General features: G+C 47.5%; 1 protein-coding gene across 2 annotated transcripts in view; it reads right to left on the bottom strand.

Annotated features, from left to right (window-relative positions):
* Window positions 1–13,038, bottom strand: part of GJA5 (gap junction protein alpha 5) — a 29,828-nt gene that overhangs the window by 10,880 nt on the left and 5,910 nt on the right. The window contains exon 1 of one of the 2 annotated variants that reach the window (XM_084755873.1): window positions 11,151–11,249. The exons of the other annotated variant lie outside the window; for it this stretch is intronic. The gene's annotated coding sequence lies outside the window, so the exon portion shown is untranslated. Of the gene's footprint in view, window positions 1–11,150; window positions 11,250–13,038 lie in introns of those variants that run through there. 2 annotated transcript variants of the gene reach the window in all.

Genomic DNA, 13,038 nt, shown 5'->3' with positions numbered 1-13,038 from the left:
TCCGCTTCACTCGTTCGTTTAATGTTGGGAGAGGTGGTGCTTGCAAGCGCCATGTCGCCTAGGCACTGAGAATTCAGCATGAAGGAGAGTTAAGCAAAGATTCTGATTTTTGCTGAGCTTAATTGCCTTTATCTCCCTTACGGAGAGAAGTTAAATGCGTACTTAGAGCAAAACATGTTGTACTTCACCATGTTAACACATCAGTGTTAATGTTAGTGCATTAAGGAAGGGCAAGAAGATATTGGTACATTTGATGGGAGCCTGAATCTGGTTTACTGGGTTTGTACAGGGTCTTGTTGGACCAGGACCACTCAAAGAGCCCTGGATAACTAACTGTTCCATAGCCCTCTGCAACTGATCAAATTCTGGTGCCCCTTTTCTGACAACGTCCCCAGGATGGGGAGGCCTGGCGGCACTCAGAGGAAAGATAGCAAGTTACCAAGAAGAGACTCGATATTCTAAGAGCATATATAGGGGGAGGAGGTCTCCCTCAATCACAGACATAAGAGAGGGGAGAAGGGGGGAAGTGGGAGGGAGGGAAGAATAGGAGGAAACAGGGGAAGGGCTAACAATTGAGATGTAATATGAATAAATTAATAAAAAATGTAATAAAAATATTAAAAAAAGAAGAAAAAAGAAAAAAATTGTCAGCTCTTTAAGCTAAAAGAGGTGATTTCTAGGACCATGAAGAAAATGTACCCCTCCCAGAGTAAAGTTTCTCACTATAAAAATCTCAACAGCATGTTCCAATATTCATATCTTAGGGCAAAGTAAATTTTAAAAGGGTCACAAATGTTTGTGTATAGTCATTTCTTCTAAGACAGGACCTCCCATCTTGTAAGGAGACTCTTTAAGACACAGGATGTTCTAAAATATTCTATCCTGCACAGAAGCTCAATAATACACAGGAAATTAAACAACTCAAAGTCTTCAGGAAGTCCCTTAAACTGACAAGAGATGCTAGGTGCCTCTCTCTCCAAGCGCACATAAGCAGGAAGAACTGCCACGAGACACTCTCAGACTATATAAGATGTCCATAAGGCTCTCAGACCATTCTAGCTGCCTGGAAGAGGCAGAGACCAGAGGAGCTGCATGGAAGAGCTTCAAAACCACCTGTTTCTCAAAAGAGACATTTTTCTAAGCTGTTACACTGCCTACAAATTGTTTAGTGAGATCCAGGTTTGCAGCTTTTATGAGCTGTCATCCATGCTGGCATGAGCTTTTGGCGATGGAGCTGTGTTTGAGTCATTTCTACTCCTGTAAGTAACTAACTCCTCACCATATTCCTGTAACCCAATAACATTCACCAGTTTATCAAGTTGGACTCTGGTGGTATCTACCTTTACTTTGGTCTGCCCTTGGTCGGGTCCCTAGGTGAGGTGAGTGGACTTCTGTTCATGTGCCCCCAGGAATAGTGTCACGCAACAGTGTTAGGATTTGGATATAAAGTGTCTTCCTCCCAAAACTCATGGTTTACTGAAGTCCTGATCCCCAACTGGTGAGGTTGCTGGGAGGTGCTTGGATCATGAGGGTGTTAACCTATCAATGGTTTAGTCCATTGATGAGATCATAATGGAAGTTGGATTAGTTGGAGGAAATAGGCCACTTTGAGTGTGACATTAAAGGATATATTTTATTCTCAGATGCTGCCTGCACAGTTCCTCCTTCCTTCTTTATCTTCCTCCCTCCCTGGCTGCCACAAAGTGAGCAAGTTTCCTGTACCATGCCCTTACACCCAGTGTCCCAATCTTGTCATAGATCTGAAAGCAATGAAGCCAAGCATGGACTGAACTCTCTGAAACTGTGAGCCAAAATAAACTCCCCTACCCCCAGCCCCCAGTTGTTTAACTCAGGTATCTTGTCATAGCAATACAAAGTTACTAACATTTGACTGGAAGTGAAAGGGCCAAGGATTTTATGTAGAGCAAGAGTGAATCATGGCACGTCTTGACTTCATGATGACATGACTAGAAATGAAGCTCAGGCATCTGCTCTGGTCTAACCCAGGGTTTCTCCAGATGCTACATTATTGCATCCTATACAGATAATGGTTTTACTAAAAGAAAACTCAAAACAACAATCAGATAAGTCATCAACCGTTTTAGACACAAACTAGAGTCACCTTGGCAAAGGAAACACCAATTCAGAAATTACCTTCATCAGACTGGTCATTGGGCATGTCTGTGTGGGGTATTTTCTTGACCACTGTGGGTGGTGCCAGGCCTGGGCAGGTGGTCCTGGATTGTCTAAGAAAGCTAGCTGAGGGCTGGAGAGATGGCTCAGAGGTTAGGAGCACTGTCTGTTTTTCCAGAGGTCCTGAGTTCAGTTCCCAGCAACCATGCATGGTGGCTCTCAACCATCTGTAATGTGATCTGATGCCCTCTTCTGGGCTGCAGGGGTACAAGTAGGCAGAGCACTGCATATGTAATGAGTAAATACATCTTAAAAAAAGAAAAGAAAGAAAGAAAGAAATCCGAGGGAGCTTCGGTGTTGGGGGATGGGTTTGTGCACTGTGTGTTCAGATGCTGATTTATGTGCTCAGGGATCTGGTTGCACTGGCATTGTCATTCCTATGAAGAATCTCCTTTCAATGTTGTGCAAAAATCATTCTCTGTCATCTCTGATTGGTCAGTAAAGAGCTGAACAGCCAGTAGCTAGGCAGGGGAGTTAGGGCTGGACTTCTGATCTCTGGCAGGGGGTCCCAGGTAAGAAAGAGAGGAGGAGAGGGTCAAGGAGCCTTGAGGAGGCCATCATGGGGAGTTCTCAGGAGAGCAGACAGATGGAGCAGAAGCAGCCAAGGTGAGACTAAGATGGCAGTTAACACGGGGCACGGGGTGGGGAAGTATCCAGGCTACTGTAGATGGGTTAGAATGGATCAATATCTGCCCCGCTGTATTTAATGGCTCAAAAGGTGCTTCTCTGAAGGCTCCTGGCAGCTCAGTGAGCAGGGACCATGTTTTGTCTGTCGAAGACTGAACTTCACCTTCGGGATCACAGACATGCCGTCCTTGCTGTGGAATGGAGGAGTCTTTGTGAACACGCTGTTCAGCGGCTACTATTGGCCATTTTGCAGGGCGGGGAAGCAAAGATGAGTTGATCAAAGAAACAAAGACTAGTTAAAGAACTGACCCAGGGCTTCAGTTCCTGATCAATCGATCCCAGCAGTGCTCAAGCCTCCTAGCGACCCTTTAATACAGTTCCTCATATTGTGGAGACACCCCCCCACCATAAAATTATTTCATTGCCATTCATAATTGTAATTGTAATTTTAAATATCTGCTATGCAGGATAGCTGATAAAGGTTGCGACCACAACCCACAGGTTGGGAACCACCTCTAGTGCAGTACCCATAATCTTCTTCTATCTTCCCTGAAAGCATGGAACTCATCAATGCTCAGGTCTCTGCACTTGGAACTTGACAAACTCCCATGAATATTGGAGTGATTTCAGACATGCATCTGCTGCTTAGTGATAACACTCAGGGTCAGCTTTTATGCAATCAAGCAAATACTTACTATGCTCCCTTGACGTAACCTATGCTATATATAGTGCTGGCGAAAGTACTAGGAAAGCATAGCTCATTTCATCTTAATAAACATTTACTGAATGTCTCTTATGCTAGCCCAGTGCTAGAACTCAGAGACCCAAAGGTCAGTACGTCTCTATGTTAAAAAATAAAACAAAACACTGTCCTGTGGAGGAATACAAATAAAGCCAGAGACAGAGTAGAAGGCAAGTGTGATGTGTTGTGCAAATGATGAAAATAGCATTGCCCTTAGTTAGAAGGGAGAGTAGGAGTACATGGGTGAGTAAGAGGACGTCCTAGATGAGACAACTTAAGTAGGCATGGTGTTTATTGGGGCACAGAGTCAGCGAAGGAGAGGCAGGAGAGATGAGGGCATTTTACACAAAGAGAACTTCAGGAAGGAACTTGGTGGGATGAAAACTGGCATGGCTTTGGAGTTCGAAGAAAACAAAAGGAGGGAGTCTGCCTGGGAGGCAGGGGTCAGATCATGGAAGACTTAAGAGTCTTCGGAGTCCAGAGAAATTCTAAATCCAGTGTCCTCTGAACCTGGTATATGCCTTGCCTCTGAAGGCAGACCCGGAGGAGATGGTCCTCCAAGAGAGCTTGTGATGTTAAGGTCTGCAGCATTTGTAATCTGCACTCCTCCTTTCCTAATGGCTGAGGTTTAAACCATGCGTGACACCAAGGCAGATGCCCCTCAACATGCTTCCTAGAATTGCACCCTCATCTCTCCTCCTCAAGTGTGCATACTGGGAGTGGACAGCAGCTTCCAAAGGGATGGTTGAAGCTGTGTAAATTCTTGGGTAACAATTTTATTCTTTGGGGTCATATGTAGCAAACTTCCTGACAACAATTTCTGTGTGTTCAAGTCAGCAGATGAGCCTTAGGGTGCACTGGAAAGTCTTTGGGGTCTCACAAACACACTGAGAGCTACTTGCTCCACTGGCCACTGTAGCCTCCTTGAGGAATTCCCCTCCCATGTTGTGCCGTGCACCTGGTGGTACATATGCAATAAACAAGACAAAACAACAAAACAAAACGCCAGCAATGGATGAGGGATAGCATTCAAGAGACTCAAAACACCAAATACTAAATGAGTTGGGTACCAAGTGATCCTTCTCAGCTACTGAAGAAAAGGACCCAAATGAAGGTGAGGGTTAGCGCCACTCTGGAGTCACTTTGAGTGCCCGTAAGCCAGCCTCTTGGGAAGCTGACTTAGGGACTCCTGTCCCATGATGTAACGCCAAGGAGATGGGAGCCTCTAACATTTTCTTCTGCCTGCGAGAGAGACCTCTGCTTGGATAATTGGGACTGATTATGTTTACGGTAGATGCTGTCACAGTGGACTATTCCTCCTTGCCTCCTCCCCTCAGATTACTGGGAGACTTTTCCAACTTTGTCAAAATTAGATTATAAAGCCACTCCACAGAAGCTAATTCTGGATAGTGACACATGTTCTGGACAGTATCTTATAGATCTCTGTTTCTCAATAAAGGCTGTTATTCATAGTAATAATAACAGTCCCCTGGGGCTCTGCTCCGAATTCCACTCGCCATACAGTGGAATGCAGCACGGGGAAGGGTTGACTTGCTTCCCAATTAAGAGAATTCTGCTGCAAAGGGACCCAAGGGGCCTCCTCAAAGAATGCCTCAGGCAGAGTGCCGTGCCAGTTCAGCTTAGTGCATAGAGTGTTTACTGAGTGACTGTGCTGTGGCGGACAGTAAAGGTGGCTGTGAAGAGCAAGGAGAAACATCATCTGACAGCTCTCGTGTACTTATTCACTCGTGTACAGTTTTCTGACTTCTCTTTTCTTAGTACTTTCCCCCTTGGACACGTGGGAAGAATTACATGTGAAACTGGTCTAAGCACTCAGCTATCTCAGTCATCTTTATGATCCTTGACATTCTCAACTATGCCTTCTAGTTTAGCTGGCGCTTTACAGCGCACACGTACGCACACTGAATGTGGATCATGAGGGTGACGATGGCGGCGACATGATACTTACTGAGTTATTTCTGTGAGCTGAACACCCCATAAACATTAAAGACTGTTTTCAGTTGGTCTCACAACAAGCTAAGGGAACAGAAACCATCTTCCTTCCTGTTTAGAGCTCCGAGTGAGATCACACTACTAGTAAAAGGTGTGGAGTTAGAGTCAAACACGGAGCCTGGAACACCTGAAGCAAAGCCCTGTCTTAACAGCTGTGCTAATTTCCACCAAAACCACCTGTCCTTCCTTTCTTTGGCTAAATCTCACCAGGAGAAGCTGGCCACTTGTGTATGAGATGCCCGGATGCTCATGGGGCAATTGCTACATTGCCAGTTTATTGAAGTAGTTGGAGTAATTCTCACAGTTCAGAAATCCTCAAGGGAACGGCCAGGCACCTGACAAAGCTGCCGCTACTGAGTGTGCTGTGAGCTACTGTCTCTGCATTAGAAGTTGACTAGGGGCCATCATCCCTGAACTTTGGTCACTATATAAGGGAGAGGACGATAGAGGTGAGAGAGAGAGGAGGAGAGAGACAGATGGATGATACAGCACGCAAAACATTTTTCCTCCTACTCAAGCTGGTGGCAGATAATTGACTCTCTTTAAAATCTAATTATTTTATTCTGGCAAGGACAGATTGGCCAATTCAGAGACACCTGCTGGCACATTGTTGTTTTGAAGCCAAGAGGGTGAAAGGAGCAGGCAAAGTGAAGAAAGAATTATGTGTGGAAAAAATAGCATTTCCTTCTTGAGATGTTGAAAGAAGTAGTTCGAAGTGGGTAGTGTAGAGAAACAGTAACTTACAACAAAGTATCCGGAGTTCCTATGCAATCAGAGATGGAAACTCTATTTATGCTAGTACTCAAATTAGGTTATTGTTCTGATGGCCTTGGAATAGATTCATAGGGCCTTACAGCTGCAAGACAGACATTGCTCGTACCGACCCTTAGTTTTATACGAAAGGATGGTAGAACAGGGGCCTTAAGAACATATAGCACCATTGAGAGTACAATGTATTTCTATGTGCACACCTCCTTACAAAGCATAATTTAAAACCCACCCATTAACTCTCTTAGGGAAGTCACATTGTTCCACTTCACAGAAGAGAAAATGGAGGCCCAAGGGCTTGGTAACTGGTCACAAGTCCCACGATTAGCAAATGCTGCAAACAGACCTGGATCTTCTTGCTCTGATTTCACATTCCCCTTCCGTCTCTAAAAAAAATGAGAACAACAAAAGCTCCTAGGACCAGGTGAACGTGTGTCCAGAACTCCAGCCTCAACCTGTGAGTGGGACTTTGCTCATTTGATCCAGTCCCACAAGAAGCCGGGGATTTCTTCTGTTACGATCTGTTTTACTGGCAGATAAGCCATTGCTCATCCTGATCCTAGCCTTAGTGGCTGCATTAGGGATGTCAGCCCACAGTGGTCAGGACCTTAGACTCTTTGGCATCTGCCACCATTTGTCCGGAATTCACATATAGAAAGTTATTTCCTTTTTTAGCCAACAAGTGCTCTTGGCTGTGGCAGTGTCTACTGCGGGTCTTCTAGCTAGCCAAACAACAGGCTCTGAGGGTTCTCGGATGTCATATCATAAGGACAACAGGAACAGTCATAGCTAGGTGATAGACTCACGGCTTCTAAGAAATAGCAGGGCTAGGCCTAGGCCTCTGGTTTCATTGCTGGTTGAGTGATCTCAGTTTCCAGTTTAAAAACAAATGGGAATGCTTAATCACAGCACTGAAGAATATATGAATCCGTAGAAACATCTAGAACACTATTTGGAACACTGGAGCATTTGCTAGTACCTCCCCCAACCTCCCAGTGTTTCCAGTAAGAACTTTCGACCATGACCCAATTACCCAACTTGATAGTGAACTTGAAAGTACAAGAAACAGGTTAGTCTGCCAGGCGTGGTGGCACACACCTTTAATCCCAGCACTCGGGAGGCAGAGGCAGGTGGATCGCTGTGAGTTCGAGGCCAGCCTGGACTACAAAGCGAGTCCAGGACAGCCAAGGCTACGTAGAGAGACCTTGTCTCAAAAAACAAAAAACAAACAACAACAACAACAACAACAAAGAAACAGGTTAGTGACACTGCAAGGCTCTTGTGGTGCTAAGTACTGGAAGGCAACTATCAGGGAGAAGGAAAACATGGGTGATTGAAAGGATGCTGATGAATCTGTAAGATGTGTATTTTGCAAGGCTTCAAGACGTTCTGGGCAAGACCAAGGAAGCACAGAGAGGTACAGAGGCTCTGACTAGGCCCCTTTGTTTCCTGAGGCATGCCCAGCCTGCCCCATGTACATCTTCAGCACCTGAGTATGCTCCATGGGATTGAGGAACCATAGCCTTTCAAATGTGTTCAAAGCTGAAAGCAAAGAAGAATCCAAGTGGACTAGGTCACCTGGAAAGAGAAAGGGGAACTTATTGTTGTAAGTTGGGGCCCGAGACATCTTGGCTGGCCACTCCTGCCTTCTCCTAAAGGATCTTTGCAGGTGGGATTCTGGAAGTTCTTTGTGGACACTCAGTGTTACCATCTCATGAAGGAGGCTCTTTCTGGCTCCTGTTTTTTTTTTTTTTTTTTTTTGTGGTGGCCTTAGACAGATGCACTCCTTTCCTTAAGCCACAAAAGCAGTTGGGTGGAATGGTTGCCAAGGCCCGACAGCCCCAAGTTGGTGCATCCAGGAAGCCTGGAATTTTCCCAGTTGTGAGAGGTCGGGAACTGAGTGGCAAAGTCAAGAGACAAACCAGATGTTCTAACCCTTAGCATAGAGGTCAGCATGAGTGTGGTCACGGCAAGATGAATCTGTGGTCATATAAAGCAAGCAGTACCTTCTCAGAATCAGATGCCATGGCTGGTCACTGGGTGTGGGGCTGGGTGGGTGGGTGGGGGTTTTGTGGGTGGGTGGGTGGGGGAAAGGCTTTTGTATCAAGTGAGGTGTAATTTGAAAAGCCTGGGGCTGAGAGCCAGGTCTGCTGTTCTGTTGTGGTTTGAACAGCAGGCATGTGAGAGTCATTTAAGACACCACCCCGGGCTGTAGCTCAGCAGTTGGGTGCCTGAATTCATGTACCTGGACCCCAGTGGTCAATGTGCAACAGTAAACAGGCCTTGTGCAATGCTAACTAAGCCTTACAGAAGACTTCCTCCTCCTCCTCCTGAAGCTGAGGATCAAGAGACATTAAGTAATTTGCCTGAAGTCACACAGCTCATTTCTGAACCCATACCCACAGCCTCTTCTTTTCACCCTACATCTGAATTAGGCAGTCATGTCCGTCCATGCGATTTCAATCCCACTGATTCTGAAAGCTCAAAGCTCCATTTGTTTATCCAAGTGGATGGGTTGCTGGATTTTTCTTGCCCACTATTTGCTAATACGGCAGGAGCAATTGACTCAGCAAGTGTCAGTAAGCTGTCATTCACAAGTCAACGTCTCCTGACAATAGGAAGGACGAAGGACGACAGCCCTTCTAGGAAAATGGGCATCTCTCCTCTCTGGCTAACTCATTCTTTGAGCCCAGAGCCAGGCCTGAGGGCACTGGTCCACACAGAGAGCTGCTGAAATCCCCCAGGGAGAGTCTATCCTTGGAAGGTGGAGAGCTGGACCTCTCAGAGCCCCCACCAGCTCAGGGGGCTACAGATCTCCCACTTGCAGTCTTGAGTGACAGATAGGTCACCCATCCCCCTTTAATTGGCAATCCCCAGAGATTTGGCTAGCCAGTGCTTGAGAGGTTGGGTAGCGCTGTGACAGCCTTGGTAACTGCTGGATCCCATGGCTCTCTACTCCTTGTACCCCCAGCAGCCAGGGCAGGTGAGGAAGGACAGGCAGGCCTGCAGGCAGGGAAGTGGGTGGAGCAGGATTTGGTAGCTACTTAAATGGAAGCATCAGGGAAGGATGAAGGAAGATGAACTGAACAGAGCTAAGAAAGGGGCAGAGCAGGGTGCTAATTTCCCGCAAGTCGCATCCCCTTCCTAGGTCTTGGTCTCCTTGTCAAAAGAGGAGTTTCATTGGCCACTCTGAGACCTCTTCCAGTTTTAATGACCTAAGATGTTAGGCCAGTAGTAGGAGAGGGCCCTGCAGTGGCCCAGAACAGCAACCAGTGTCAGGAACTCAGAGAGACACCGCCGGAGTTCTAAGACAAGGCAAGGCAGAGCAACTTGACTTGGTGAGCACCATGGTTCTGTGAACATCACATGCATAGGAAAAACAGGACCCAGAAAACATTTTGGCTCTGTACTATGGACTGCTCAATGGCAGCTGCTTAGTGAGGAAAGGGCCATGAGGGGTGGTCAGGGATTGCAGGTTCTAAATAGCTCTGCTGCCCCCAGGGCTCAGGGTGGAGACGTGATGAGAAGGTAGAAAGTCCAGAGCTGGCAGGCTCTGGCCTGGGCTGTGACTCTGGGGACAATAGGTAGAGAAGATGGAGGCCACTTAAGCTGCTACTGGGAAAGCCAGGCTGGTATGCCTGCTAGCCACAGTGTGAGGCCAGCAGAGAGGAGGCTGCCTGCACCCGGTCTCTGCCTCCACTCTGCCGAGCATCTCTAGGTCTCAGATCTCTTGGCTCTCTGTCCAGTGCTCTTCCACTGCCCTTCCTTCTCTCAGGCCAGTCTGACCATGCCAGCTCTAACCATTGGCCGGGTTTAGAGATGAGCTGAGGAGTGGCCAGGGGTCCTTAAGATGGATGACGTGATGATGGGCACTAGGAAGCAGGTACAGGAACCAATTGAACAAAGGATGTAAATCGTTGTGTCAAGTGGTGCTTTTTTAAGTGGTTCCGAGTTGCACTGGAGCCTATGGAGTTAGAGTTTTGCATGGTGCTGGACCAGAGAGGGTATCTCCTGGGGAGAACAATGAGAACCAGAAGGAGGAAGTGGCACGCCCGAGGTCACATGGCTCCTCAGGGGACCAGCCCCAGGTTTCCCACCCCTAAGTCCGGGTTGTCTTGCCACGTGATCAGAAGAGAGGTAAGGGGCTCACACTGCTGTCAGGTAGGCTGGAGCCCTACAGGCCTCCTCCCTCGGGCTATCTCTCTGAGCCTCCTTTACCTGACCTCAGGGGCAGCTGGCATTCTTGTACGTGGTCATTGCACAGTGGGGACATGATACGCAGTAGGAAGCTAAGTAGAGAATATTTTTAAACCGTCCAACATGCCTTGTGAAGGGGGAAAAAAAAACCAAACAAACCAAAAAAACTAAAAGCACTCTACAAATGCTGTGGAAAGCATTTCAAAAGAAATTCCACGCCTAGCGGATCGTAAAACACTGTTGGTTTTTGGTTTTTAAAGGGACAATTCCCACTTAGCAAAAGTTCTTGGAAATGGACTAGTGACCCACTTCTTAAGATGCCCCCAGGGCACTGCTATTCCACAGGGGCAGACTGTGACCCAGAGGGCTCCCGTCAGCATTCACATGCCTATAGCTCTTAGGGATCAAGGCAGGAATCCTTAGGTTTATCAACCTTCCTGCTTAATTCAGCCAGGCGACACTGTGGCAGGAATAGAGCCGGGTAGAGAACCCGTTCACAGGTACAGAGGGAGATTTGCTTACCCAGCCTCTGGACAGGCAAGTCTCTCTCTTTCTGAGCTACTTCCCACTGACGTGTAGTTTTAGCTCTTAAAGTTCAAGGCTGCCTTACCTGCTTCTTCCTCCTCCTGCCTGGAGTTGGCTTCTTCAGACTCTGGCTGCTGTGCAGCTGCCCACTGTTATTTGCTCTTGAGCCTGTCAGTTGCTCCCCTCCCACCCTCTTTTTAATCGGTATCCCATAGCCCTCCCACTTCTTCCTTCTCTTTCTCTCTCCACCCCTTTCCAGATCTGGGTCCCTCCCCCCCCACCCCTTTTGTGCTCTTAGAATTTTGCATTCATTTTAAAAGTCATCCCTCCCCTCCCTCTCCTCATCAGCCACCCTCACCCCAAGAAAGACACCTCCCACTCCCCTAAGCCCGACACTGCTCACTCGCTGGCTGTCCTGGTGGCTGTCCTTGTCGGGCAGCCCAGCAGTCTGTGCACTTGCTCTCTTTGGCTGGCTCAGGCACAGCCTCCCTGGGTCTTTTCCTGCACACCCCTCTACTGCTGAGCCTTCATAATTCTGCATTCCTGAAGCACCCTGAGGAACATCCCTCTTCCCCATCCTTTTTCTGTTACTAGAAAAGAAGGTTCCCCCCCACACACACAGCAAGCCCTCAGAGATCCCAGGAAAATGCAATTCTCCCAAGCCATAGCCATTGGAACTCAGATAAGGTGGAGCCCAAATGAACCTCTCCCTGGAGTTCCAGATGGTGGCGCTGTGCTCCCCACCACGCCAAGTGTCCTGCTCCCTCTTTCCCCTCCCACTCCTCCTCTAACGAGAAGATGAGAAGACAACATCTCCTGTGAGCGCCTGGGCACTGGTGTAGGGCCTTCACATGTGCGTCCTGTTTTATTCCACTTCTTCATTCCAGTCTCTGATTTCACTTTCTGCAATGCCTCTGAGGAAATAGAGGCCAAAGGAGTTGAGTAACAAGATCGTGGGGACTCAGTTGCATGGGGTGGTGTTGGTGTTAAGTTTTAACTAACGCCAAAATTCATCTTCTTGGGTGATCTAAAGATGTACATGGATGTCCCTGGTGTAGAGGATCCAGGGAAAGTTCTTACTATATTCTTTATCCCAGGAGAGCAAACTCAGAAATTGTGGTGCAGCCATCACCTCAGACCACCTCTTTCGTCTTGTACCAATCCCTCTTTTTAAACATTAAGCCATGGGCCCTGTGGGGGTGTGACAAATGTCGGAAGTTGGGGTTACTGAAGCCAGAAAAAAAAACAATGACTAAGAGCCCACACAGATATGACAGCTGAGGAAAAGAATCTCAGAAGTCATCTGCGACAGTCAGGGAAACTGAGGGACAGTCTAGCCTCCTTGACAGTGTCACACACCACAATGGGTGACAGGTGCTAGCCCAGCACACAGCTCTGCCTCTTCCTCCACGTAGTCATCAGCTTGGCGCCATCCTCATCCAGAGCTAGTAACAAACAGACTCCGTTTTCTATTCATGAATAAGCTGAGGACCAGCAAGAAGGGGCAGAAAGTGGGGCTTCATGTGCTAGATCAGGAGAAGGGAATTGGCTCTGATGAAAACAAACGCAGTAACCCTAATGCCTTAGCCACAGGTTCCTTAGCAGGATGCTCTATGCCGGCCTACCTGGGTTTGCATCCTGGCTCTGCCTCTTGATAGCTGAGAGCAACAGTAGGCGGGCCACCGTCCTTGAAGCTTGGCTTCTTCAGCTGCACACTGGGAGTAATAATGTCTGCTTTTCTCAGTGTAGTCACCAGAACTGATGAAGAAATGTAAGGGCTAGTAGAGGGCAGTGCAGTGGGCATGACTACAGAATACACAGAGTAGTGAGGCACCGGGCTTGCTCCCTCCCGGCCTCTGCTGACTATGTCCCCCTACTGTGACATTGTCTCTTCTTCCCAGCCAATCTACAAAACAAGGTACTTGGAGACAAGTTATCTCTAGCCAGAGCCAGGCAGTTAAGATTCCCTGAAG

The sequence above is a fragment of the Acomys minous genome (assembly GCF_964271855.1).
Source record: "Acomys minous genome assembly, chromosome: 14".
Classification (NCBI taxonomy): Eukaryota; Metazoa; Chordata; class Mammalia; order Rodentia; family Muridae; genus Acomys; species Acomys minous.
The sequence above is the reverse complement of the archived record's forward strand: the minus strand, read 5'-3'. Positions and strand labels throughout refer to the sequence as shown.